Source organism: Sciurus carolinensis, chromosome 10 (genome assembly GCF_902686445.1).
Source record: "Sciurus carolinensis chromosome 10, mSciCar1.2, whole genome shotgun sequence".
In the NCBI taxonomy this organism is placed as follows: Eukaryota; Metazoa; Chordata; class Mammalia; order Rodentia; family Sciuridae; genus Sciurus; species Sciurus carolinensis.
The window spans coordinates 26,350,793-26,377,598 of NC_062222.1; the positions used below are offsets into that span (position 1 = coordinate 26,350,793).

The 26,806-nt window shown below is 35.6% G+C and overlaps 1 protein-coding gene and 1 pseudogene across 1 annotated transcript in view; one reads left to right on the forward strand and one right to left on the reverse strand.

The window, feature by feature from the left end:
- Lrba (LPS responsive beige-like anchor protein) overlaps positions 1-26,806 on the reverse strand; it is a 703,692-nt gene that overhangs the window by 616,919 nt on the left and 59,967 nt on the right.
- LOC124994111 (ras-related protein Rab-2B-like) lies at positions 17,218-17,754 on the forward strand (annotated as a pseudogene).

Consider the following 26,806-nt stretch of genomic DNA (forward strand, 5'->3'; position numbering starts at 1 on the left):
AGAGAAGAATGGAGAAACTTTGGATTGTGTAGAGGAAAAAGGGGCAGGAGGGGGTGGGAGAAGGAAAGATAGTGAACTGAGACAGACATTATTACCCTATGTACATGTATGACTACATGAATGGTGTGACTCTACATCATAGAAACGAAATGTACAATCATAGAAACGAAATGTCTGTTTGTATACAATGAATCAAAATGCAGTCTGTAAAAATTTAAAAAGGGGAAAAAAACGCTTCATGATGAAATAAGCATGAGAAACAATGGATTAGAGATCTAAAGAGATGTTTACATGACAGAATTAGTAGAGCTCTAATATGATACCTTGTACCATACATTTCCAAAAATAATAAGTATGGCCAACGCAACCTTTTTTTTTCCCTTTATCCCCACTCTCCACCCACACATTCCCCCACCTTTTTTTTTTCTTTTTTTTTTTTCTTCTTCCTCCTTTGGACAGAAAATGTTCTTGGGAATAGAAACAATTATTTCTCTTTTTTAAATATTTTTATACCTTCATTTTATTTATTTATCTTTATGTGGTGCTGAGGATTGAACCCAGGGCCTCACATATGCTAGGCAGGCACTCTTATCACTGAGCCACAACCCCAGCCCAGAAACAGTTATTTCGCCACAGCTTTTTTGCAAAATACTACATGATGTAATGTATTTGTTCTTGAATTTTATTGGTATGGGCAAACATCACAGAATTAACCATATTTTAGGCAAACATTTAGTAGACTTTCAAAATTTTCAAGTAAATGGTTCAAAGCAACTTATTTTTCATAGGTTTTTTTTTTTTTTTAATGATTTACTAGAGATACTAATTAGCCAAAGAGAAAGAATCTTAAGATTACTTTAAGGGAAAAGAAAATTTGATCAATCCAAATCAAACTGACCCCTTATCCCTTCCTAAACAGTAAGTCCAAAAGTAAAGCAAGATACATGTCCTCCCACATTAAATAAGGGCTGGTTTGTGTGCCAGAAGTAACAATGTATAACTTATGACAGTAAGTCCTTAGGGTTTTATGAGTCCCCTTGCATCATTTATTCTGAGGAAAATCAGACACGACGAATGAGAATACTCAAGAGAGGCCCGCTTGAAGAGAAACTGAGGTCTCCCACCAATTTGCCAGTCTCATAAGGAGCCTTGGAAGCAACTCCTCCCACCCCAGTTAAGCCTTCTGATTACTGCAAGCCTAGCCAACACCTTGAATGCACCCTCTTTACAGACCCTGATCCAGAACTGTCTAGACAGCCTGCCCCAATTCCCTGACCCACAGACACTTTATTAGCTAATAAATGTTTATTACTGTTTCAAGTTATGAGGGCTCGGGAAAACTTGATAAGCAGCGATGGGAAACTACTAGTTACAAATCAATCAGTTAGTAGCTAGGGAAATTTTTGACTCTATATATTCCTGAACTATTTGAATTTTTAAATATAAATATTCTAATAAAATACAAAATAGTAACATATATTAGAGTGATTGCTATGAGCTACATACCATGCATCAACTATTTTACAAAAACCCTATAATAATAGGGTTGATAGATAAGGAATGCTAAACATAAGTAATATAATAAACATATAACTTGCCCAAACTCACAAGATTTTAAGAAGGTTAAACCAGGATTTCAACACTGAAGCATCCCAGCAAGTTGGAAGTATTTAATACTTTATCATATATATATATATATTGCAGACCAACTAACTCTCAACATCAAATTCTTCAAAGTCTATAAGGACTATATATGATGAATATATATATATTTCTTACTGAGAAGCTAAACTGCTACAATAGTTATGAAAGCAATTGATTTTAGGTTTTATGACATTTGAAAATGCAAATAATTAAATCCCTTCTTCTCTTGATTTCTGCTATGACAAAGATTGGAAAAATAAGTGCTTGACTTTCAAGCATCCTTAGCAAATGAGTGGATTGTGCAAAGTTTTGGTTAAAGATGTGAAAAATGCTAAATGGTGTTCCTGGTAAGAAAGCACTGACTAGGAGCTGGGGGTGTAACTCAGTGGCAGACCCTTTGTCTAGCATGTGCAAAGTCCTGGGTTCAACCTCCTGTACCACCAAAAGAAAGCAAGTACTGACTTGCCTGATAAAAGGAGAACAGATGGTTAGTCCACCCTTTTGCCCTGCTACCTTCTTCTGTCCCTAGAGCACAGACAGGATGTTGAGAGATGCAGCAAACATTTTGATATCATAAGAATTACAAGTACAAAGATAAAGAATCAAGACCCTAATAATGATAGGAAGCCAAGTACAGTGGCAAACAACTGTAATCCCATCTACTGAGGCAAGAGGATTGCAAGTTTCAGACCATAAAAATAAAAGGGAATGGGGATATAGTGAAGTGGTAGGGCATCCCCAGTAACACACACACACACACACACACACACACACACACACACACACACACAAGAATAGAAGAATGTACCTAGTTCTTAAACATTTAGTAGAACCACTAAGACCAGCAACTGTCTCCCTCCAAACTTATTATATGAAAAATATGAAATCTATTTCATGAAGTCACTAGATGTGTGTTTTCTATTACTTCCAGCAGAATACATCCCTAAATAATAATCTTCAGAAAATAATACAAAAGGGAATGAGTAGACGATCAGAAAAACCTATCTTGGACAAATATTTATTATAAATATGATTTAAAATTAACTTAGGTAACTTAGGTAACTGCAATTCATTTTGTGCCTTAGGAAATTCCTTTTGGTGGTGCACACCTGTAATTCCAGTGGCTCAGGAGGCTGAGGCAGGAGAATTGCAAGCTCAAAGTCAGTCTCAGCAATTTACTAAAGCCCTAAGCAACTTAGGAAATCCTGTCTCTAAATAAAAAATAAAATGGGCTGGGGATGTGGCTTGGTGATTAAGTGCCTCTGGGTTCAATTCCTGGTATGAAAATCACAAAAAAAAAAAAAAAAAGTGTTGACCAAATTAGTTAATACACACAACAGATATAGAAAAGATGAACAGGAAATCTTGCTCCATAAAATACAAGTATCTCTAGATAGTAGCTTTACTGCATTTGTTTAAATAATAAAATATTTCAAGGTTAATTTTTAAAAGATAACATATTAATACCAAGATTTTATGTACAATAAGTGGATATTCTAGAATCAAGAGTGAAGACTACAGTCAGGTACAGTAGAGCCTTCCTATAGTCTCAGTGGCTCAGGAGGCTGAGGCAGCAGGATCACAAGTTCAAAGACAGCCTCAGCCAAAGTAAGGTGCTAAGCAAATCAGTGTGAGCCTGTCTCTAAATAAAATACAAAATAGGGCCCGGAATGTGGCTCAGCCATCAAGTGCCCCAGAGATCAATCCCTAATACCCTCCCCTGCAAAAAGTAAAGACTGCAAAAAAAAAGTAAAGACTTCAGGTATTAAACTTATTCAAATGAGATAATGCAAGTTCTGATAAGAACTATTTACAAATAAAACTGAATATAAGTTGGAGTCCATGACTATAGGGAGAATTTACTATAACATATAATAAGGGAAAAAAATAATATACCACCACACAATATTCTAAATATCTACTAAACAAAATGTTTGAGAAATAGTTCTGTTTTTTACAGTTTTCAATTTTTTTTTTTAGAATTTTATAGTTACACATAGTAGTTGGGTTCATCCCAACAAACTCATACAAGCATGGAAGTCCATTTCAATTCATGATCCCCCTTTTTCTCTCTCCCTTTACTTCTCATCCTCCCTCCCCTCTCCCATTCTCCTTCCTCTACTCAACTAGACTTCCATTCACTTATCTATTAATTTATATTTGATTTGTTCTTTGTTGTCCTATCCTTCCTGACCCCTTTCCTGTATCTTACTCTACCTTCTGAACATGAGAGAAAACATTTGACCTTCAAGTTTCAGAGTATAGCTTATTTCACTTAGCATAATATTCTCCACTTCCATCCATTTACTGGCAAATGCCATAACTTCATTCTTTTTTATGGCTAAGTAGAACTCCATTGTGTGTGTGTGTGTGTTTGTGTGTGTGTGTGTGTAAGTGTATACACACACACATATGTATAAATATATATATATGTACATATACATATCACAATTTCTTAATCCACTCATCTATTGACAGGCATCTGGGTTGATTCCATAATTTAGCTATTGTAACTTGTGTTGCTATAAACACTGAGGTGGCTGTATCGCTACAGTATGCCAAATTTAGATCTTTGGGGAAAATACTAAGGAGTAGGATAACTGGGTCATATGGTGGTTCTATCCCTAGTATTTTGAGGACTCTCCATACTGCTTTCCAGAGTGATTGTATCAGTCTGTAGTTCCATCAAAAGTGTTCAAGTATACTTTTATCCCCCACAACATCACCAGCATTTATTAGTGTTCATATTCTTGATCACTGCCATTCTGAATGGAATGAGATGAAATCTTAGCAAAGTTTTGATTTACAATTCCCTGATTGCTAGAGATGTTGAACATTTTTCATATATTTGTTGGTCATTTGTGTTTCTTCCTTTGAGAAGTTTGTTTAGTTCATTTGTCCATTTATTGATTTAATTATTTGTGGGGTTTTTTTGTGTTATGTTTTTTGAGTTCTTTGCATATTCTGGATATTAATCCCCTATCAGAGGAGTAGCTGGCCAAGTTTTTTTCCCATTCTGTAGGCTCTCCCTTCACACTCTTAATTGTTTCCTTTGCTGTGCAAAGCTTTTTAGTTTGATGAAATCTCAATTATTGATTCTTGGTTTTATTTCTTGGGATTTGGACCTCCTGTTAAGGAAGGTGGTGCCAAAACCTATATGATAGGAACTTTAACCCTATGTTTTCTTCTAGAAATTATAAAGTTTCTGGTCTAATTCCTAAGTATTTGATATATTTTGATTTGTGTGTTAAGCAGGGTGAAAGATAGGAGTCTAATTTCATTTTTCTACATATAGCTATCCAGTTTTCCCAGCACTGTTAAAAACAGTCTTCTCTCCAAAATGTATTTTTGGCACCTTTGTGAAATATCAGATGGTCATAGGTATGTAGATTTGTCTCTGTGTCTTCTGTTCTGTTCCACTGGTCTTCACGTCTATTTTGATGCAATACTATGCTGCTTTTGTTACTACAGTTCCGTACTACAATTTCAAATTGTGATGCCTACTGCTTTGCTTTTCTTGCTTAGTATTGCTCTGGCTATTCTGGGTCTCTTATTCTTCCAAATAAATTGAAGAATTATTTTTTCTAATTCTGTTAAGAATATCATTGGGGGCTTGGGTTGTGGCTCAGTGGTGGAGTGCTTGCTTCACATGTATGAGGCACTGGGTTCAATCATCAGCACCACATAAAGATGAATAAATAAAATAAAGGTGTTGTATCCATCTATAGCTAAAAATATTTTTTAAAAAAGGAGTATCACTGGGCTGGGGTTGTGGCTCAGTGGTAGAGCTCTCTCTTAGCATGTATGAGGTCCTTGGTTCAATTCTTGGCACCACATAAAAAAATAAAGATATTGTGTCCACCTATAACTAAAAACATATAGATATATGCTTTTTTAAAAAGACTATCATTAGTATTTTGATGGAGATTGCATTGAATCTGTATATTGCTTTTGATATTATGGACATTTTGACATATTGATTCTGCCTATCCAGCAACATGGGAGGTCTTTCCATCTTCTAAAGTCTTCTTCAGTTTCTTGCTTCAATGTTCCATAATTTTCCTTGTAGAGCTCTTTTACCTCCTTGGTTAGATTAATTCCCAAGTATTTAATTTTTTTACAATATTTTTAATCATTTTATGGTTGTTTATTTTATGTGGTGATCAGGATTGAACCCAGGGCAAGTGCTTTACCACTGAGCTATCTCCCAGCCCCACCAAGTATTTAATTTTTTTTTTTAAGTTACTATGAATGGGATGGTTTTTCTGATTTCTTCCTTGTCTGAATCACTGTTGGAGTACAGAAAGCTAATGATTTGTGGGTGTTGATCTTGTATCCGGCTACTTTGCTAAATTGATTGATAAATTCTAGAAGTCTTCTGATAGAGTTTTTTGAGTCTTCTAGATATATCCGCAAACAGACATAGTTTGACTTCTTGTTTTCATATTTCTATCCCTTTGATTTCCTTTTCTTGCCTGATTACTCTGGTTAATATTTTGAAGGCTACACTGAATATAAGTGGTGAGAGTGGACAGCCTTGTCTTGTTCCTGATTTTAGAAAATACGCTTTTAGTTTTTCTTCTTTTAGTATAATGTTGATTTGGGGTTTGTCATAAAGGGCCCTTATGATGTTTCAGTAAATTCCTTCAATCCCTAGCTTCTCCAGCATTTTAAACATGAATAGGTGTTTAATATTATCAAAGGCCTTTTCTACATCTATTGAGATGATCATGTGATTTTGTCCTTTATTCTGTTTAGGTGATGAATTAAATTTATTGATTTGTGATTGTAAAACCAAACTTTTATCCCTGGAATGAAATGCACTTGATCATGGTGGATTATCTTTTTCATTGTTTTTTAATGTGTTTTGCTAATATTTTATTAAGGATTTTTGCATGTATGTTCATCAAGGATATTGGTCTGTAGTTTTCTTTCCTTGATGCATCTTTATCTAGTTTTGGTATCAGGGTTATACTGGCTTCATAAAATATATTTGGACTCCCTCTCCTTCAGAGCAATAAAGTAGTTTTTTTCTTGTTTTTTTGTTTTTTGGTTTCTTTGTTGGAACTAGGGATTGAACCCAGGGGCATTTAACCATCGAGTCATGTCCCCAGTCCTTTTTAAATTTTATTTAGAGATAGGGTTTCCCTGAGTTGCTAAGTGCCTTGTTAATATGCTGAGGCTGGCTCTGAACTCATGATCCTCCTGCCTCAGCCTCCAGAGTTGCTGGGATTACAGTTATGCAACACCACACCCAGCTAAATAAAGTAGTTCGAAGTGTTAATTCTATAATTATTTGAAAAGTAGTCAGAAAAAAAAAATCCCATTTCAAATATTTTTGGCTAAAATACTTAGTAGTACTTAGTAACAGGTAAAAATGCAGATTTAAAATCATTTAGCTGGCGCTGGGGAGATAGCTCAGTCGGTAGAGTGCGTGCCTTGCAAGCGCAAGGCCCTGGGTTCGATCCCCAGCACTGCAAAAAAAAAAAAAAAAAATCATTTAGCTGAGTGAAATTTGGTTTTAAATATGTAAGAAATTAAAATAACTACTAATGAAAATATATAGATAAAATTCTGAATTAGACTATCAAATACAAAAAGTACTAAAATATCTAATAATAAAATTCCAATAAGAAAATGCTTAGTAAACTTTTCATTTATCCTGTATCTCAGAAATTCCTTCTACAATGGTATTTGTTTTCAACCTTATAAGGGTTTGAGCATTCAGTCAAAATGTATTATTTTGCACACCTCTGACACACACATATTGTATTTATGTATTATTTTTTATATTAGTTCCATACAAAAAGCCCAAAGAATATGCACTAGATGGATGGAAATGGTTATCTTGAAGGACTGGGTTACAAAAGGATTTTACTTTCAAAATACATTCATGACATGTTTCAGTTTTTCAAAATAGGTATTTTCCTCAAACCCAAGGGTGTAAAAGATACTTTAATACTCAAGATGCAATGAACATTTAGATGGAAAACTAGGCAAGAAAAAAACAGTGCTTCTTAGTTTGTACATTAACAAAAAAAATCAAATTTTATGCATTGTCATTAAAATTGAAGAAAAGAGAGTTCCTAGGCAAAAGAAGATATACCATGGAAATTAGGTATTCAGACACCCGTACCTATGTTATCGATGTTGAAGAGAACATTTCTCCACAGCAAAGGTAAAACTATACACTGCTGTATTCCTACCACTTTTTCTGTGTTACTCTCAGTTTGGGCATCCATTCTCTTTTGTTCCCAGACAGTAATTTATCTTGTTCTCTGGGTGCCCATTTTCCTACAAGACCATAACACCACCTAGATATATACTTCATTAAAATACCCAAAGTTCAATGTTTCCTCTACATACCATGTCTTCCACCCAAATTCATGCTCTTTCCCATAGGGTTCTCCTCTTCATGGAAGAAAGAGGTGTTATTATGTTATAAAAATAACTGTTTTCTTCCTCAGTAATTGATAGAACAACTAAACAAAGTCAGCAAGGATTAGAATTCAACAATACAGACCAAAGAAACTAACATTTTTATAAGACTCCATCCAATTTCAGAAGAATACATGCTGTTTTCAAGAGCTCATACAAGACATATCAAGATAATCTAAATCCTGGGACATAGTACAAACTCAACATATTTTAAAGGAATTGAAATCATACATGGTATATAGTTTCTCTGACCAGAGTGGAATCAAACTAGATTCAATAACAAAAAAATAAAGATAGCAAAAAAATCCCCAAACATTTGAAAACTTAAAATAACTGACAGGTCAAAGAGGAAGTTTCAAGGGAACTAAATAAATATCATCAATCAACAGTAAAATGCAACATATCAAAATTTGTGGATCATAGCTAAAGAAGCACTGAGAAGGAAAATTTGCAGCATTAAAATGCACACATTAGAAAAGATATCTCAAATCAATAATCTAAGCTTCCATTTTAAAAATCGAGTAGGGGGGCTGGGGAGATAGCTCAGTCGGTAGAGTGCTTGCCTTGTAAGCACAAGGCCCTGGGTTCGATCCCTAGCACCCAAAAAAATAAAAAATAAAAATAAAAAAATAAAATAAAAATCGAGTAGGGGGTTAGGGATGTAGCTTAGGGTACAGCATATGTCCAGTATGTATGAAGCCCTGGGTTCAATCCCCAGCACTTGGGGATGAAACAGGGGCACCACTTATTAGAAAAAATAAAATAAGGCCAAAGTGAACAGAAGAAAGGAAATAATAAAGAACAGAAATGGATACAATTAAAAGCAGGAAAACAACAGAAAAAAAAAATCAATGAAATAAAGAGTTAATCCCTTCTAAAAAGTCAATACAATGGGGCAGGGGTTGCAGCTCAGTGGTAGAGCACTCACCTAGCATGTGTGAGGCTCTGGATTCAATTCTCGGCACCACATAAAAATAAAAAATAAAGGTCCATCAACAAGTAAAAAATATTTTTTTTAAAAAATCAATACAATGGACAAAACTTTGGCAAGACTGACAAAAAGGAAGAGAAAGAACACAAATTGCCAGTTCTGGGAAAAGAACATCACTACAGATGTTGTAGGAACCAAAAGAATAAGGAAATACTACAAACTCTAAACATGTATTTTGATAGCTTAGACAACATGGACCAATTCATCAAACTATCATAATTTTCCCAATATAAAATAGATAATTTGAATAACCTTGTAACTAATTAAGGAAAGTAAATTTGTAATTTTAAAATTCAAAAAAAAGAATTATATTAATTTTTTTAAAAGAACACCAATTCTATACTTCTCAATACATTTTGTGGTGCTAATACTAAAACCAAAGACAATATCAAAAGAAAAAAGGAAAGCACAGCACTCAGGTTCAATCCAGAGCACCACCAAAAAAAAAAAAAAAGAAAAGAAAGAAAAGAAAGAAAATTATACCCACCATTATTTCTCATGAATATAAAGATAAGAATTCTTAAGAAAGGTAAAAACTGATCTCCTAACAAGGTCACAGCTTATAAGATAAACATACAAAGATCAATTATATTTCTATATATTAGCAATGAACCTGTGGACAATGAAATTAAAAATACCGTAACATTTACAATTGCTAAAAAATATAAACTATCTGAATGCAAAACTAACAAAACATGTACAGGTATAGAATGCTGAAAACATATGAAGATAAAAGAAATCAAAGATCTAAATAAATGGAAAGTCATACTATGTGCACAGTATAGATGTCAATTTTCCCCAAATTGATACATACAGATAAAACGGTTTCTATCAAAATTCCAGGAAGATTCTTGAAAATACAGAAAATGTTTTTTAAGATCTGTCTGCAAAAAGCAAAGGAACTAGAACAGCGAGAACAATATTGAAAAACAGATAAAATGTGAGGAATATGTCTATCCAATTAGGAGACTTATTACACACTTACTACAGTAATCTATACCATGAAGAACTAGCAAGGAGACAGACACAAAAACTTATGGAACAGAATACAGCACCCCAAAACAGTACACACAAATGTGCCCAGTTGAGTGAGTTTTGACAAAGATATAAAAAGCAATTTAACTGAGGAAGAACAAACTTTTCAAGAAATAGTGCTGAAGCAATTAGACTTCCACAGGCAAATAAATTTTTGCTAGGTATCATACTATACACAAAACTAACTCACTATAGATCATGGACTTAAATGTAAAATATACACTTTAAGGAAAACAAATGGGAGAAAATTTTCAGAATTCAGGGAAGCAAAGAGTTCTTAGACTATCTGTCACCAAAAGCAATCACCATAAAAGAAAAAATTGATAAACTGGTCTTTATCAAAATAAACAATATCTGATCACCAAAAGAACTTGGTAGGAGGATGAAATGAAAAGCTACAGAATAGGGGAAAAAATTTGCAAATTCCGTATATAACAAAGAAATAAATATAAAATATACAAAGAATTCTCAAACTCAACATGAGAGTAAACAGAACAATTAGAAAATATGCTAAAGACAAGAACAGATATTTCAACAAACAGGACATAAAGATGACAAATGCATGGGGAAAAAGTTCAAGATCATTAGTTATTAAATTCAAAATAAACTGATGTTTTACTGCATACCAATTAGAATGATTAAAATAAAAAACAAGTGACAGAATGCTAGAGAAGATGCAATCACCCATATGCTGCTGGTGGGAATGTAAGATGACACAGTCACTGTGGAAAACAGTTTCGCAACTTCCTTAAAAAACTAAACACAAATGTTTATAGCAGTTTTATTTGTAAAAGTCAAAAATGCAAATAACCCAATGACCTGCAACAACAAAGTGTATGCTCTGTGGTATATTCATACCAGAGCATGCTATTGAATAATAAAAAAGAACAAACTATTGGCACACACAATTCAGATGAATCTCCAGAGAATTGTTCTAACTGGAAAAAAAAAAAGTCATGAGTCTATTTATACAAAATTCTTGAAATGACAAAATTACATAAATAAATGGTGGTTACCAGGGGTTAAGATGAGGTGCAGCAGGAGGAAAGAGGGTGTGACTGTGATGGAAATGTTCTGTATCTTACTTATATCAACGTTAGTATTATATTAGTTTTGCAAGATTTTCCCATTAGGGAAAACTGGATAAAGAATACAATGAATATCTCTGTATAATTTCTTCAACTACATGTCCACAATTATCTTGAAACAAAAGGCTTAACTTTAAAAAATAAGTAGGCTGGGTACATGATGGTGCATGCCTATAATCCCAACTTCCTGGGAGGCTATGGAAGGAGGCTGAGGCAGGAGGATGCCCAAGTCCAGCAATTCAAAGTTGGTCCAGAAAATAGCAATGCCCCGGGGTTTCAAAAGAAAAGTAAATCTAGATGAAGTGTGGATTTGTTTAATTATTCCACTGATTATTTGAAAAGAAAACCATATTTACCTAGATGAATCTCTAATTGTTAGAAGATATGAGCCAAATTAAAGAACAAGAAAACTTTCATGAACACAAATTCTGAAGCCACCTATAAACTATAGTCCCAGATTCTTTCTTTAATTCTCTCTCCTTCCCTACCTCAGGGGAAAAGAGAAAAAAATAAAAAGTTTATATTTAATCACTTGCCCTACAAAAAGGTTTGCCATATTACAAAAAAAAAAAAAACTGAGAATACATTGATGTCACAGAGCTTAACTATATATTCTATTGACTCAAATCCAATACTTACATTATAGAATATATATGTAAATTTGAACCTTCAAACAGGAAATGAAATTTTCTAAATCCATTACATAACTTCAGATGCATGTGTGCACTGAAGGATAATAAATCATTTAAACCTTCATACACAGAACCTTTTTAAATTTGCATTTATCTACAGTAAATACTGCCATGCTCTTTAATGGATTGCTAGTTCAATCTAGCAAACTAGTGATTTATATCAGTGACATATTTTAAAAATCAGAAATCTGTCACTAATGACAACCAGTCAGAAGTCCACTGAACTTAACATTACATGAACTCACACACCATGGGATATGAAACAGATAGTAAAATGTCATGCATTCCATATTCAAATCAATTACTTCAGTATTTCGGTTCGATTATGAGTGTAAGACTTTGTAGCATGATACAATTTAATATACCTTATTACTACAGCATTCCTATTTCTATTATATTATTATTCCCTCAATACTTTCAAACTATTTTAAAGTACATTGTTAAAAAAAATTAAAATAAAATAAAAGACACTGTTCAATTTGATAGGTCATAATTTGAAGTCCTATTTTGAAGAACAGCAAAATTTAGAATGCATGAAAAAATAATCTATATTTTGTTTTATCCACAAAATACAGACTTTTAGATCTTTTTAATGATTTCATACCAAAAATTCTTATTTAGGGAAATTTATCAAAACTGAAACAGAGACTATTAACAACATAGTAACGAACTAGAAATAACCTAAATGTCCACTGTGATAGACATCTGGGTTTTTTTTTTTTTTATTGTCTGTATTGTATTTATTCTTTTACTCCAATCCATTCATGGCAATAATATCACAGTACCTCACACACATTAGGAGGTCATTTAAGCCAAGCCTGGCACATACAGGTCCCCATTCTCTTGGTCACTGTGATTAATCAAAATATGAGAATATAGGGGGCTGGGGTTGTAGCTCAGTGGGAGAGCACTTGCCTAGCACATCTGAGGCACTGGGTTTGATTCTCAGCACCACATAAAAGTAAATAAATAAAATAAAGGTTTTCTGTTCATTTACAACAAAAAATATTTATTTATTTAACTAATGAGAACGTAGGCTAAGTCAAGTCATCAAAATATTCACCAAGAATTGCTTTTAGGAACTGGGGAGATAGCTCAGTCGGTAGAGTGCTTGCCTTATAAGAAAAAGGCCCTGGGTTTGATCCCCAGCACCCAAAAAAAAAAAAAAAGAATTGTTTTTAGTTGGGAGGTAGAAAAGAAGAGCAGTACGTCTTTGGGTCAAAGGATGGAAAGATGTAAACTGAAGGCTTCCAACAAACAACAAACATTTTCCCTGCCACACAGACAGAGAAAGCCCAGCTGTACCAAAAAATGGAGGAAGAATATTATCATAACATCAATTCCTTGGTTCCAAACTCCGGTTCCAGAGCACCCCTGGTTCTTACAGTGGTAAATGATGATGGATGTATTATTCCTCTTTATACTTAAGTCAGTTTGATATGTTTCTATCTCTTGCAACCAAAACAGTAGAGATTAATTTTTAAAACAAAGTAGCTTAATTATGACATATTGACAGTTCTATATAATGCAGTAGTTTTTTTAAAAGAAGTATTTCATTTTTATTCATAGTTTCCACTGAGTCTATTAAACCTAGCACTTTGTTTCAAAAGAAAAAAAAAAAATACTGTATAACACCTTGTAACAGTGGCAGAGCATATGTTTAGCATGCTTAAATCCCTAGGTTCAATCCCCAACACCAAAAAGTTTTAAAGATCATAAATCAGAATGTCTTTTAATGTATGGCACCTTAAATTATAATTGCAGATTTCTGTGTTATTGCTGCATAAATTAATGGCAAATCTGGCAACTTTACATCTTAGATTTGATGAAATACAAGAAATAATAAGACTTACCTATAACCAATAACAAAAAATCCATACAGGACCTGACATGGTGGTGTACCTGTAATCTCAGTTACTCAGGGGACTGAGGCAGGAAGAGAGCAAGTTTGAAGCTATCCTTGGAAACTTACCAAGACCTTGTCTCAAAAATTTTTAAAAATACATAAAAAGGGCTGGAGATATAGCTCAGTGCAAGAGCATCCCTGGATTCAGTCCCCAGTACCTTCCCAAAAAAGTCTACACAGTATTCTAACCATAACAAAGGAGATACAAAAATAATTTAAATATACTTTCTAACACATAAATGAAGTAGTTAAGAGTATACACACATCTACATAGATGTATGTGACAACTGTAAGACACAGTGATTCAGGTGTATATCCAATACTCATACACTATTATACTTTACCTAGACATGATTATTAATTCTTAGTAAAATTCCAAATAAAACAGTACAATTTCCCTTATTTTAAAGTCTACTTATATTCCTGAAAAATTCAGCATAATAAAAATATTCAAAAGCAGTTTGTGTTGATAAAGAAAATGAAGTTAAAGCCTGAGCTCAAAAGAACACATACTACTCTGCTGTTTGCAAATGTGTCCTTCAAAGCAGTGTTTTTGCATCCCTAGCCCAGAACACTGTCAACTACCAACCCTGAATCACTGACATTGCCCAAACACTTCCCAAATTTTCCAAGCATTAGCAGGGGCAGTACAAGCCTCACTGAGAAGCACTGATATGTATGATTAGACAAGGGACTAAATCCAAGATACTTAGTTAAATGAAAAAAGAAGATAGGTATAACATAATCTTGTGTGTGTGTGTGTGAAGATGGAGAGAGAGAGACAACTGGAAACATGGACATAGATATAAACATAAATCTGTAGCACGTATATGCATGTATGTGCTCCTAGAAGGTTAATAGTAAACTGTTAACAATGGCTACTTCAAAGAAGTGGGTTGGGGACAAATATATGAAAAAGAAAATGTTCAACATCATAAGCAATTAGGGAAATGCAAATCAAAACTACACTGAGATTTCATCTCATACCAGTCAGAATAACACTCAGCAAGAATACAAATAATTAATTCTCAAGAGGAAATGGAAAAAAAAGAACTCTTGGTGGGATTGTAAATTATTAAAACCACTATAGAAATCAGTATGAAGATTCCTCAAAAGACTAGGTATGGAACCACCATATGACCCAGCAATAACACTCTTAAGGAATTAAAGGCATTATACTACAGTGGTACTTGTTTATAACTCCACAATTCATGATAGCCAAACTATGAAACCAGTCTAGGTGTTCATCAATGAATGAATGGATATATAAAATATAATAAATGAAGTTTTATTCAGTCATAAAGAACAATGAAAGTATGTCATTTCAAGAAAATGGATGGAACTAGAGGGCATCATGTTAAGTGAAATAGTCAAACTCAGAATGTCAAGGGTGGTATGCTTTCTCTCACATATGGAAGCTAGAGAAGAAAAAGGAAAAGAAAGATTGCAGGAGGGCCACAGGGATCTCACGAAAATCAAAGAGAGATCAATAAAGGAAAGGGAGGGTGGGAGGCTGAGAGGGAGAAGAGAAGGACTGGGGAAGTGACATTAGCCAAATTATGCTGTTACATTGTGTGCATATACAAATAAGTAACAACAAATCCCATCATTATGTACAACTATAAAGCACCAATAAAAAAATGAGGAAAGTGGAAATAAATAAATAAAAAGCATTTACTTTAGGGTTGTGGCTATTGCTCAGTGGCAAGAGTGCTTGCCTAGCATATATGAGAAACTGGGTTCAATCCTTAGCACCATGTACAAAAATAAGAAAATAAAATAAAGGCATGCTATCCATCTACAACTACCAAAAAAATGTTTTTAAAAAAGCATTTACACTAAAAAAAAACTTTCTTCTAAAAGGACTGGGATTGTAGCTTAGTAGTAGAGTACTCCTGGGTTCAATCCCTAGTACCAATAAATAAATAAATGTGGTGTGCTGGTTAAAAAAATAAAAAAGAGCTCTTGCCTTTCTCTCCCCGACTCACTTTCTTTCTCCTCCTCGCTTTCTACTCTCTCTAGCACGCGCCCTTTCTCTTTCCTTTCTCTTTTCCTCTCTTTTTCTCTCTTACCTTGCAGGGAGACACTGTGTTTGCTTAATAAACTCCCTTATGTGATTTCCCTTGTCCAGCGTGGTTTTCGTGGGATTCCTTACATTGGTGCCAAGACCCGGGATGGGTCCTTCCTCTGCCTCTTAAGCAAGTGGAAACCCATCTGATGCCCCAGTGACCCCCAGACACAGCCCCACCTTCCATTTGCCTGGACACTCAGCTTTTTGCATGCAACACCGGACTTCAGATTGGTGAGTTCTCTTAGACAGGTCCCCACTCTAGACACTTAAATACACCTCTGCTGACTTGAGAAGCAACCGTCGAGTGTCCAGGGCTCTCGAGGTGGCTGAGATGTGGGGGTACCCCAGCCACAACTTTTATAGTTACGGCTGGCCCCTATAGTCGGTCTTATCTGCCTGGTAGATTCCTGATTTTATGGTGGAGATTCTCTCTCAAGGTTGAGGCTCATCTCGCGCTCGCACTCATACTCGAAAACCCTGATATCAGGTCCTCAAACCCTTCTCGGCTTTTGCCTGGCCCCACACTGATGTTTGTATGACGACATCATCTATGTGCTGCCTTCTCGTCTCCAGTCGCCTACTCTGGCCTCGGGACGCCCTGGCCACAGACTCAGCTGTAACAGTCTCCACCAAGGGATCTGGGTCCTCCATTCAGGCAGATTCAACCCTTCACCTGACCCCTGGCTTAAAGCCATCAAAATTCCTTTGTGTAATGGCACACAGCATCCCTGAGCAAGTGGGCAGATGGAAAGGGATTCCTTATCTTCAAGTCTCTTCCTTCTTGCTTCTTGGCTCTTCCTGCAAACTCAAACATAGCCTCCTTCTCCCCCTCTTAATCCCTCCTCCTCCTCCAACTTCGACTCAGCTGTTTTTGCTTCCATTCCCTGGCCCAGCCCACCTAGTCCTCCTGCCACGAGGTCCTGCATAGGCCGCTGTGGAGGGAGTAACCAGCCCAACCATCAGTGGCATGGACCAGTAAGGAGTATGATATAGCAGCCCCATTCCCCACAAGTAGTGGGAGATAATGTTTCACAATTTTCTGCATCCAAACCTAATTGATTACTAACCAGGAAAAAGGGTTAAAATGTCCTAGGCATCAAGTTTCTGCTAGAACCTGTTAGCCCCTGTCAGATCTCAGTCAAGGCTTACATTGAAATGTAAATGGAGGAAGGTGCAGTGAGAGACCAGTCTCAAACCCAAGAGAGATATGCCCAGAGTTTAGCGGCTATAAAGTTCTCCAGCCGCGTGCTTGCTGGAATGTACATCTTCTTTCAGGTGTGGGGAAGTCATGTCTCCTCCTGCAGTTTACAGACAAGCAGTTCCAGCCTGTCCACGACCTCACAATAGGTGTGGAGTTTGGGGCCCGCATGGTCAACATTGATGGAAAATAAATCAAACTGCAAATCTGGGATACAATGGGAAAGGCTGGGCAAGAATCCTTCTGTTCTATCACCCGTTCCTACTACAGGGGAGCAGCTGGAGCATTGCTGGTGTATGACATTACAAGGCGTGAAACCTTCAACCACCTGACCTCATGGTTAGAGGATGCCCGCCAGCACTCTAGCTCCAACATGGTTATCATGTTGATTGGGAATAAAAGTGACCTAGAGTCCCGCAGAGATGTGAAGAGAGAGGAAGGAGAAGCCTTTGCTCGGGAGCATGGACTTATATTCATGGAAACTTCAGCCAAAACAACCTGCAATGTTGAAGAGGCCTTCATTAACACAGCCAAAGAAATATATAGGAAGATCCAGCAGGGTTTATTTGATGTCCACAATGAGGCAAATGGCATCAAGATTGGGCCCCAACAGTCAATTTCAACATCACTGGGACCCAGCGCTTCCAAGCAGAACTGTCGTGACATAGGGTCGGACTCTGGCTGCTGCTGAACATCTGACCTGAACTCTTTGGGGTTTTTTCCCTTCTCTTCCTGGAACAGCTTCAGATCAATAGACTTAAAGCAAGAGGTCTTACTTGCTTTGGCTGAGAGCAGCCTCTTTTCAAGGTATGATATTTTGCTTTTCCACTTAAATAACAAGGGAGAATTTGGCCCTTACTGACCTGTCCTTCTTTAGGGACATGAACATTCCCTATAGATTGGGGCTCTTTTCATCCTTGTTGTAATGTGTAAAATGTTAGGCTCAAAGTTGATTGTCATTGTAGTTCAAAAATAAAACCATTTTATAAGCATATATAATATGCTTCCCACCAAGAATTAGTAGCAAGGGCCAAATATATTCTGCTTGAACACTTGAGATGACCAGGATCTAGCTGGCTTTAGGATATTAGATCTGCTACATAGGAATTTCATTGTTTTTTAACTTCTTTGCTTTGGGGGGTTCACTTGCCACTTTGAACAAGTCCTTGCAGAAGGCATTCCTTGTACTTCTCAAAGGAAGCTGAGTGCTTCTCTACTATTCCATTGCTGGTTTCTGTCTCTTACCAAACTTGAGAGAAGTGGATTTGGTCCTGGACCCGTGGTCACTTATCCTTACCTAAAGAAAACATTCATTCTCTATTCATTTTGTTTATGGACCAGATCTAACATTGCAGGGTCTTTCACTGAATGGACCTCTACTGTTTCATCACACTCACTTCTTAACTAGATGTATTTGGACTCTAATCAAGCTTATTCGCTTACTGAACATGGTATATTTATTCCTATTTCTGTACCTTTGCACATGCCCTACTTTCTACTAACACTATACTTTAAACAAGTCCAACATTTTTTCCTTTAGGAAGCCTTCAGTGACTCTCCTAGGGACTTCTTAACAATTACTGACATAGTACCCCTTAGCCTTCTTATGTTGGATATTCATATGTATATTTGTATGTATGTATGTTATTTTGTAAATATATTTTATAGTTTTATGTGTAGAATTTGTCTCCTCATGTAGGTTATAAGCTCTGTAGAGCAGGATCCATGTCATTCCTTTACTTTTATAAACCACTTCCCTTACCACTTCTTCACAGGTGCCTAGTGCTACTCATGATGTGATTGTAGAATTTGACTGACATACTTAAAAACTTAAGGCTTATTTTACACTTTAGAGGAAACAAAAGGCCTTAGAGTCATCTCTCTGTAATTCCTACTCTCTTCCATCTATTTACCCTGGGTTATATATTCTTTTCCTTTCCTGACTTCCTCTGGCTCATAGCCTCCATTCTGTGCAGCATTCAGTGAGGCTGCTTGCTACCAAGCATTCAGATAACTGGTTGCTTCTCCAGCTCTTCTCCTTTTCAGATCATATAATACTATCAGTGATATTTGCCTTTGCTTTTGCTCATCATATTTCCTTCTGGTGCAGTTGCTTTTTTCCTTGATATCTCACCTTCTTCCACAGCACTGAGGTCTCATGAATTTTTATAATTTTTTGTTGTTAATGAATTGTTTCATTATTAAATATATGCATGTATCAAAAAAAAAAAAAAAAAAAAAAAACCCAAGGGAAAAAAAAGTGTCCATTTTAAATTTCTCCTGGGCTGCAACACAACACTTTATCTCTCCCTTTTCCTCTTCTCTCTGCCCTTCTCTTTCCCATTTTCTCATGCTATAACTAATGGCCATTATCATTTTTCTTCTAGGACTCTTGTTTTTCTTAAATGCTATATTTTTGAGCTCACAATTTTGATCCTACATACCTAAGTTAATGATTTTTGATCAGTTCTTTTTATCCAACTCTAGAGTTATTTTTGAACATCTGTTACATTGCAATGGAGATAAACATTACAAGGCCTTTACTTCTGTGTTAAATATAAGCACACATAAAAATTAAAATTTAAAAAATGCATCCAAATACTTTTAATTCACGTGATTTAAAAAGGTTCAATTTAAATTGGGTAAACTAATAGAAGTAAGATGTCTTTAAAATTAACTCACAAGTCTCTAGGTGGTCAAACTAATAAAATGCTGATGTTTATAAAATGTCTAACATCAATTTTTCTAGGACTTTTCTTCCAAAGGAAAGAGACGGCAAATACTGTTGGTACACTTGTCTGATATCTTGGTTTTTTTTATAATAAGATGAGTGAATTAGAGATGACATGTATGGGACTACTCAAATGTGTTTGTTCTCTAACAAATCTGATTAATTTATAAAGTTATTCCATGGAGTAACATACTTAAAAACATTATTCTTTGTATATTAAATGTGTTCATATTTTCCAGGTATACAAGCCTTTACAGCAGAAAATTTATCAAGCTGCTATTCTCCAAATTAAACTTGACAGTAATGGTAATTTTCAACTCATCATTTAAAGTTCTATTATAGGACCTGTCATCAATAGGGTATATGTGCTGGGGATATAGCACAGTTGGTAGAGTGCCTGCCTCGCAAGCACAAGGCCCTGGGTTCAATCCCCAGCACCACAAAAAAAAAAAAAAAAAAAAAAAAAAAAACTAAAATAATAAAATAAAGTTTAAAAGCTGAGATTCTTTAAAAAAAAAAAAAGGGTATATGTAAAATTTGTTACACTAAAATAAAAGAAATTTAAATGTAAATGTACTTCTAAAAATTAGTGAGAGCCTGATTTGTTTAAAGGTTAATGTCGTGAAACATGAAAGCATTTTGCCACTTTGCCACACAAAAGGAAAGTTAAAAGCTCTCTCGGCCTTTCTTTGATTCATGTTTTAGATATAATGTTAAATTGTGTTAAGTAATGTTCATATAGACTCAGGAGTCAATCTATGTAAAGTTGTGTTCAAAAGTTTGATGTTTGTTATAAAGATTACTGTGATCTCAAACAGGGGATATAATGAATAACTCAGTCAAAATTCAAGATAGCTATTGCACAAACTGAATGTTTTACTCTTGGTGATTCCATTTTGTATTTTCCTTGTAAAGTCTAACTGTTGCCTGATATTTTTCAGAAGTACACCATAGATTAACTTGAAAAGCCATCACCTATAGGACAGATAATGTAGACCCCAATTAGATAAAAGGGGATAAATAACTGTAAAGTTATAGACATTGAAGTTAAAGCCCAGAACTCTTTATGACTGGTGAGACTGGCTTGCTTGATGGTTAAGATCAAACTTAGACATTGAGATTAAATACAGAGGTCAAGAAAAGTCCATATTTGGGTCTTGCCCTCAAAGTCAGTCTGAACCCAGGGAACAAGAGAACTTCTCTAAGGAGCTCTGCAACTCTGAGTGGGTCATGCAACCTCCTGATCAAGGAGATTGATGAGACCGCTAGAGGATGAAAAGTCAATCAGTGCACCTGCTGCAGAGGAGGGTCAAGGAAAAAGGGAGACATCCCTGGTGCTTTCAAGGGAAGCCACCTCATCCAGGAGACCCTGCCTAATGGACAGCACTAAAGCTACAGCTCTCAGATCTCTATGAGTGACCCCTGTGGGAACTCAGCTGATTCTTTAACAGACAGGAACAGGTCACTTTGACCAGCTTGATCTTAAACATCTAGCAAAACAGTTAAAACCAAAATATAGCTATTCTTGGGCATTTAAAATAATAGTTAAATGTAACTTAAGACGTACACTTGTGTTAGCCCACTAGAATAAAGACTGGAAGCTACAAAAGAGAGATTCTTAGGCAAATGTGCCTGATAACTATCAAGAGAAACTGCCAGAGTCAAGTTTTAGTCAGTTTAAAGCCTACAGACACAGGTAGGCTTAATCTATGTTTGCCAGTATCTCTACTAAATGTTGTGTCTACATTCCTGATAACCTAGACAATGTTAAAGTTCCCAAATAAAGGCCTTGTCCTCTCCAGCCTTTGCTAGGCCTTGTTATGAGAACAACTTCTCAGTTCTTCCACCCCCTGGTGAGGGATTATTGACTTCTGTCACCTTCATGATAGTCATTGGCATGTTCCAGAGTCTACAACATTTATATTGTATTAATTTCATTTCAGTACTCATGTCTTTTTGTTCTTCTCTCACAGAAGTACCCACCCCCAGGTGCCTTTACAACTTGCTCTTCCCCAACCAGACGTCTACCATGGACCACTCGATTAACCCGATTTCTAAAAAGGGAACTCCAAACTGCTTGCCCCACGCTGCCCCCTTCCAGCTTGAAGAAGCCAGAGCAGTCATCGACCCCCTTTCTACAGCAATAAAGGAGTTCATAAAATTAGAGGGGTGAATGAAGCCAGAATTGGGAACAGGCAGTTACTGTAGAAATAGGGGATCAGTCAAATCGAGGAAATGAAGTCCATGAAAACCATCTGCCTCTGGAAGTCTGGAAGCCTGCCCCTGGGAGAATGAACTTTTTACATCTCACCTGCAAAACCAGCCCTAGTCATTTAGGCAGGAAGGAGAGATAAGGCAGGAAAGAACTGGAGAGCAAAAGATTTTCTTATAAAAACAGAATGGGGGAATGTAATGTACAAAGCTGCTCTCCCCACCCTTTCCGATGCAGCCATTTCCCTGCCTCCCAACTACTGGCAGTTTGTGAACATCCTAGCTAGCTATTGGTTCATCAGTCAGCTTGCAAGTATCCTTCTCCGTTATTGGTTCCCTGTTAGCTCATGGAATTCAACTGCTTTAGGGTAGCTACCCCGCCATCTTCTCTCTCTTGCCTTTCTCTCCCACTGACTTTCTTTCTCCTCCTCGCTTTCCACTCTCTCTAGCGCGCATCCTTTCTCTTTCCTTTCTCTTTTCCTCTCATTTTCTCTCTTACCCTGCAGGGAGACACTCTGTTTGCTTAATAAACTCCCTTATGTGATTTCCCGTGTCTGGCGTGGTTTTCGTGGAATTCCTTACATCACCAATTCCTTGATATTAACCACTAACCTGAATTAAATGTACGTTATTTCTACATTTCTGTTTAGTCTCTATTACATATGTATACATTCTTAAACAATACAGACTTATTTTTCATATTTTGAGCAACATATAATTGGCATAATGTGTCCATTTTTTTCTGTAAGTTGTTTATTTTATTCAATAAAATGTGAGATGTGATTTGTCAAAAAAAATAAAAATAAAAATAAATAAATAAATAAAAAAGAAGTGGGTTGGGGAGAGGGGAATGAAAAAAATCATTCTTTAATTTTAATTTATACTTTTTTAAAGGATTATATAACACTTTAAAATATATATACATATATATATATATATATATATATATATCAACTTCAAAATTCAAACTGGTTAAAGGCATAATATGTCAATGTTATAAATTTGTAAGGTCTCCTGCTCACATTGTCATGCTCTTTGTTCATCTACATGTCTGTGTAATTTGTATCTGTGTCTCTTTGCCTCTCTTTCTGCTTGAGTCTTGTTCTGTAAGTCTCTATTCTCTCTGCTTCTCTCCCCTATTACTTCAACTTCCGGCTCTGTACATCCCTCTCTGGTTCTCAGTGGTTTAGTACCCTTTCTTTTGAGTGTTTCTCTCCTGAAATGACAAGTCTGTGCTTTACTCTATGAGTATCTGTCTCCCTGTATATCCACACACAACCACCTCACAGAGAAGAGGCCTTACTCTAGGCAGGGGTCCCCCAGTCTCCTCACAAGCTCACTGCATTTGTCAATAACTTAATCTCTGTGTATGTGTCTGCCACCTGCTCAATTACATTATCTGCCCTCCGCTGCTGCTCTATTTCCCTGCCTCTTCATCTCCCTCTACCACAGCATCCCCCATACTATCTTTCTTTACTTCCTTCCCAGTGGTTTTTATATATGTAGAGTTCATATTACTAGCACATTAACATGTGCAAAGCCCTAGTAAAGCTGTCTCCAAATAGGTCACAAAAGAACATTGCCATCAAATCTATCTGGAAAGTTCTGTTAGTTATAAAAAATAATACGCTAACTAAATTAAAACTGTGTTAAATTACCCAACTTTTAATACTAGGATAATCAGGTAGACGTTCAGTAAGACAACAAAAGGATTGAACAATGCCATAAACCAGCCTCATGGACACCTACAGAACACTCATTTTGATACAGGGGGTTGGGGAAAAGGTACACTCATACACTGCTAGTGGGACTGAAAACTGGTGCAACCACTCTGGAAAATAGTACGGAAAGTCCTTGAAAAACTAGGAATGGGACCACCATTTGACCCAGCTATCCCACCCCTCGTTATATATTCAAAGGATTTAAAATCAGCATACTACAGTGATGCAGCTACATCAAAGTTTATAGCAGCACAATACCGAAGCTCTAGAACCAACTTAGGTGCCCTTCAACAGATGAGTGAATAAAGAAAATGCAGTGTATATATACACAACGGAGTATTACTCAGCCATAAAGTAAGATGTTATGACATTTGCAAGTAAATAGGTGGATCTGAAGACTATGAAGGTGAGCAAAATAAGCCAATTCCAAAAGCCAAAGGGAATATTTTTGCTGATATGTGGAAGGTAACCCACAATAAGGGAGGAAAGGGGAAGAACAGATATTCAGTATATTATACAAAGGGGGATGAAGGAAAGAGGAGGGGGACAGGAAAAGGAAAGACAGTGAAATTAATCTGAAATAATTTTATTATGTACTTATATGATTATACCATAGTGAATCCCACCATTACACCATCATGTACATCCATAAGAATTGGGTACTAATTAGAATAAGACATATTCCATGCTTGTATAATTATATCAAAATGAATTCTATTGTCATGTATAACCTAAAAAGAAACAATAAAATAAATAAATAAATAAATAAATAAATAAATAAATAAGAAGAAAAACAGAACACTCCTCTCAACAACACAGTACATTCTCCAGGACATACAATACTACTTGTCCATAAAACAAATCTCAATAAATTAAAAGGAAAAAATAATACAAAGTATATCTTCTGCCAATAAATGACTAAAGTTAGAAATCAATAATTTCGGAAACTCAACAAATACAAGGATATGAAACAACACACTCTTTAATAACCAAGAAGGTAAAAGAAGAAATGTACAAAAAGAAATTAGAAAATATCTTCAAGTGAATAAAAATTAGGACATAACAGAACTTATGGGATGCAGCTAAAAAAGGAATCAGAGGGAAATTTATAGCTATAAATGCCTACAACAAAACAGAAGGAAGGTCTAAAATAATAATGTAACCCTCTACAGTAAAACACTGGAAAAAGAGCAAACTAAACCTAAAGAAAGCAGAAAGAGGAAAATTATAAAGATTAGAGAAAAAAATGAGTGAGAATAAAATGAAGTTAATAATATGAAGTTAGGAAACTGGAGAATATCATGCTAAGTGAGATAAGCCAATCTCAAAAAACCAAAGGACGAATAATCTCACTGATAAGCGAATGATGACACATAATTGGGGGTGGGAGGGGGGCAAGAATGGAGGAAGGACCAGGCATGGTGGTGCACGCCTGTAATCCCAGCGACTCTGGAGGCTGAGACAGGAGGATCTCGAGTTCAAAGCCAGCCTCAACAATGGCAAGGCACGAAGCAACACAGTGAGACCCTGTCTCTAAATATAATACAAAAAAATAGGGCTGGGATGTTGCTCAGTGGTCAAGGGCCCATGAGTTCAATCCCTGGTACCAAAAAAAAAAAAAAAAAAAAAAACTGGAGGAAGGAGGGACTGTATAGAGGGAAAAGAGGGGTGAGAGGGGTGGGAGGGATGGGGAGGAAGGAAAAGATAACAGAATGAATCAAACAACGTTACCCAATGTAAATGTATGATTACACAAATGGTCTGCCTTTACTCCATGTACAAACAGAAACATGTGTCCCATTTGTTTACAGTAAAAATAAATTTTAAAAAATAAAAAAATTTAAAATAATAATAATAATATGAAGTCAGGAAAATGGGCGGGGGGGTCAATGAAACCTGGTTTCTTTGTTCCTTTGAAAATATCTACAAATTTGACAAACCTTTAGCCTGACCAAAAAAAAAAAAAAAAAAAAAAAAAAAAAAAAAAAACCTCAAACTACTAAAATCAGTATGATTATCAAACTTACAGAAATTTTTTGTTAAATTATAAAGGAATCCTATGAACCCAATAAATTAAACAACTTAGATAAAAGGGGCAAATTCTAGAAAAACAGAAACTACTTAAATGGCTCAAGAAGAAATAGAAAATATAAGTAGACAGCAAATAAGAGATAGTAATAAAAAATCAACTCACACAAAAAAGTCCAGGTCCAGACAGCTTCTCTGGTGACTTCTCTCCCTCATTTAAAGATGAATGAATATAATTCTTTGTAAACTCTTCCAAAAAACATGAAGAGAACACTTCCCCACTCATTCTATCATACTCTTAATACTAAAACTAGACAAAGACACCACAAAAAAGAAAACTACAGAATAATATCTCTTATGAATATGAGCACAAAAATCCTCAAAAATATTAGCAAATCAAATCCACAGGGCTGGGGATATAGCTCAGTTGGTAGAGTGCTTGCCTTGCAAGCATAAGGCCCTGGGTTCGATCACCAGCACCGCAAAAAAAAAAAAAAAAAAAAATCCAACAACATATAAGAATAATTCTGGGGGGAGAGGGGGCAAGAATGGAGGAAGGAGGGACTGTACAGAGGGAAAAGAGGGGTTAGAGGGGTGGGGGGGAAGGGGAAAAATAACAGAATGAATCAAACAACATTACTCTATGTAAATGTATGATTACACAAATGGTATGCCTTTACTCCATGTACAGAGAATCAACATGTATCCCATTTGTTTAAAATAAAAATAAATTTAAAAAAAAAGAATAATTCTACACCATGACCAAAAAGAATTTATTCCAGGAATGCAAGTTTGGTTTAATGTCCAAAAATTATACCACATCAAAAGCACAAACAGAAAAAAAAAAAAAAATTACATGATCATCTCAATTAACACACAAAAAAGTGTCTGACAAAACACCTTTGCATGATAAAAAACACTTAAATTAGGAATAGAAGTTCCTCAAGCTTATAAAAAGCATCTACAAAAATCTCACAACTAACATCAAACTTAATGGAAAGTACCACTATAAATTCAAAAGGTACTTTAATATATATATATATATATATATA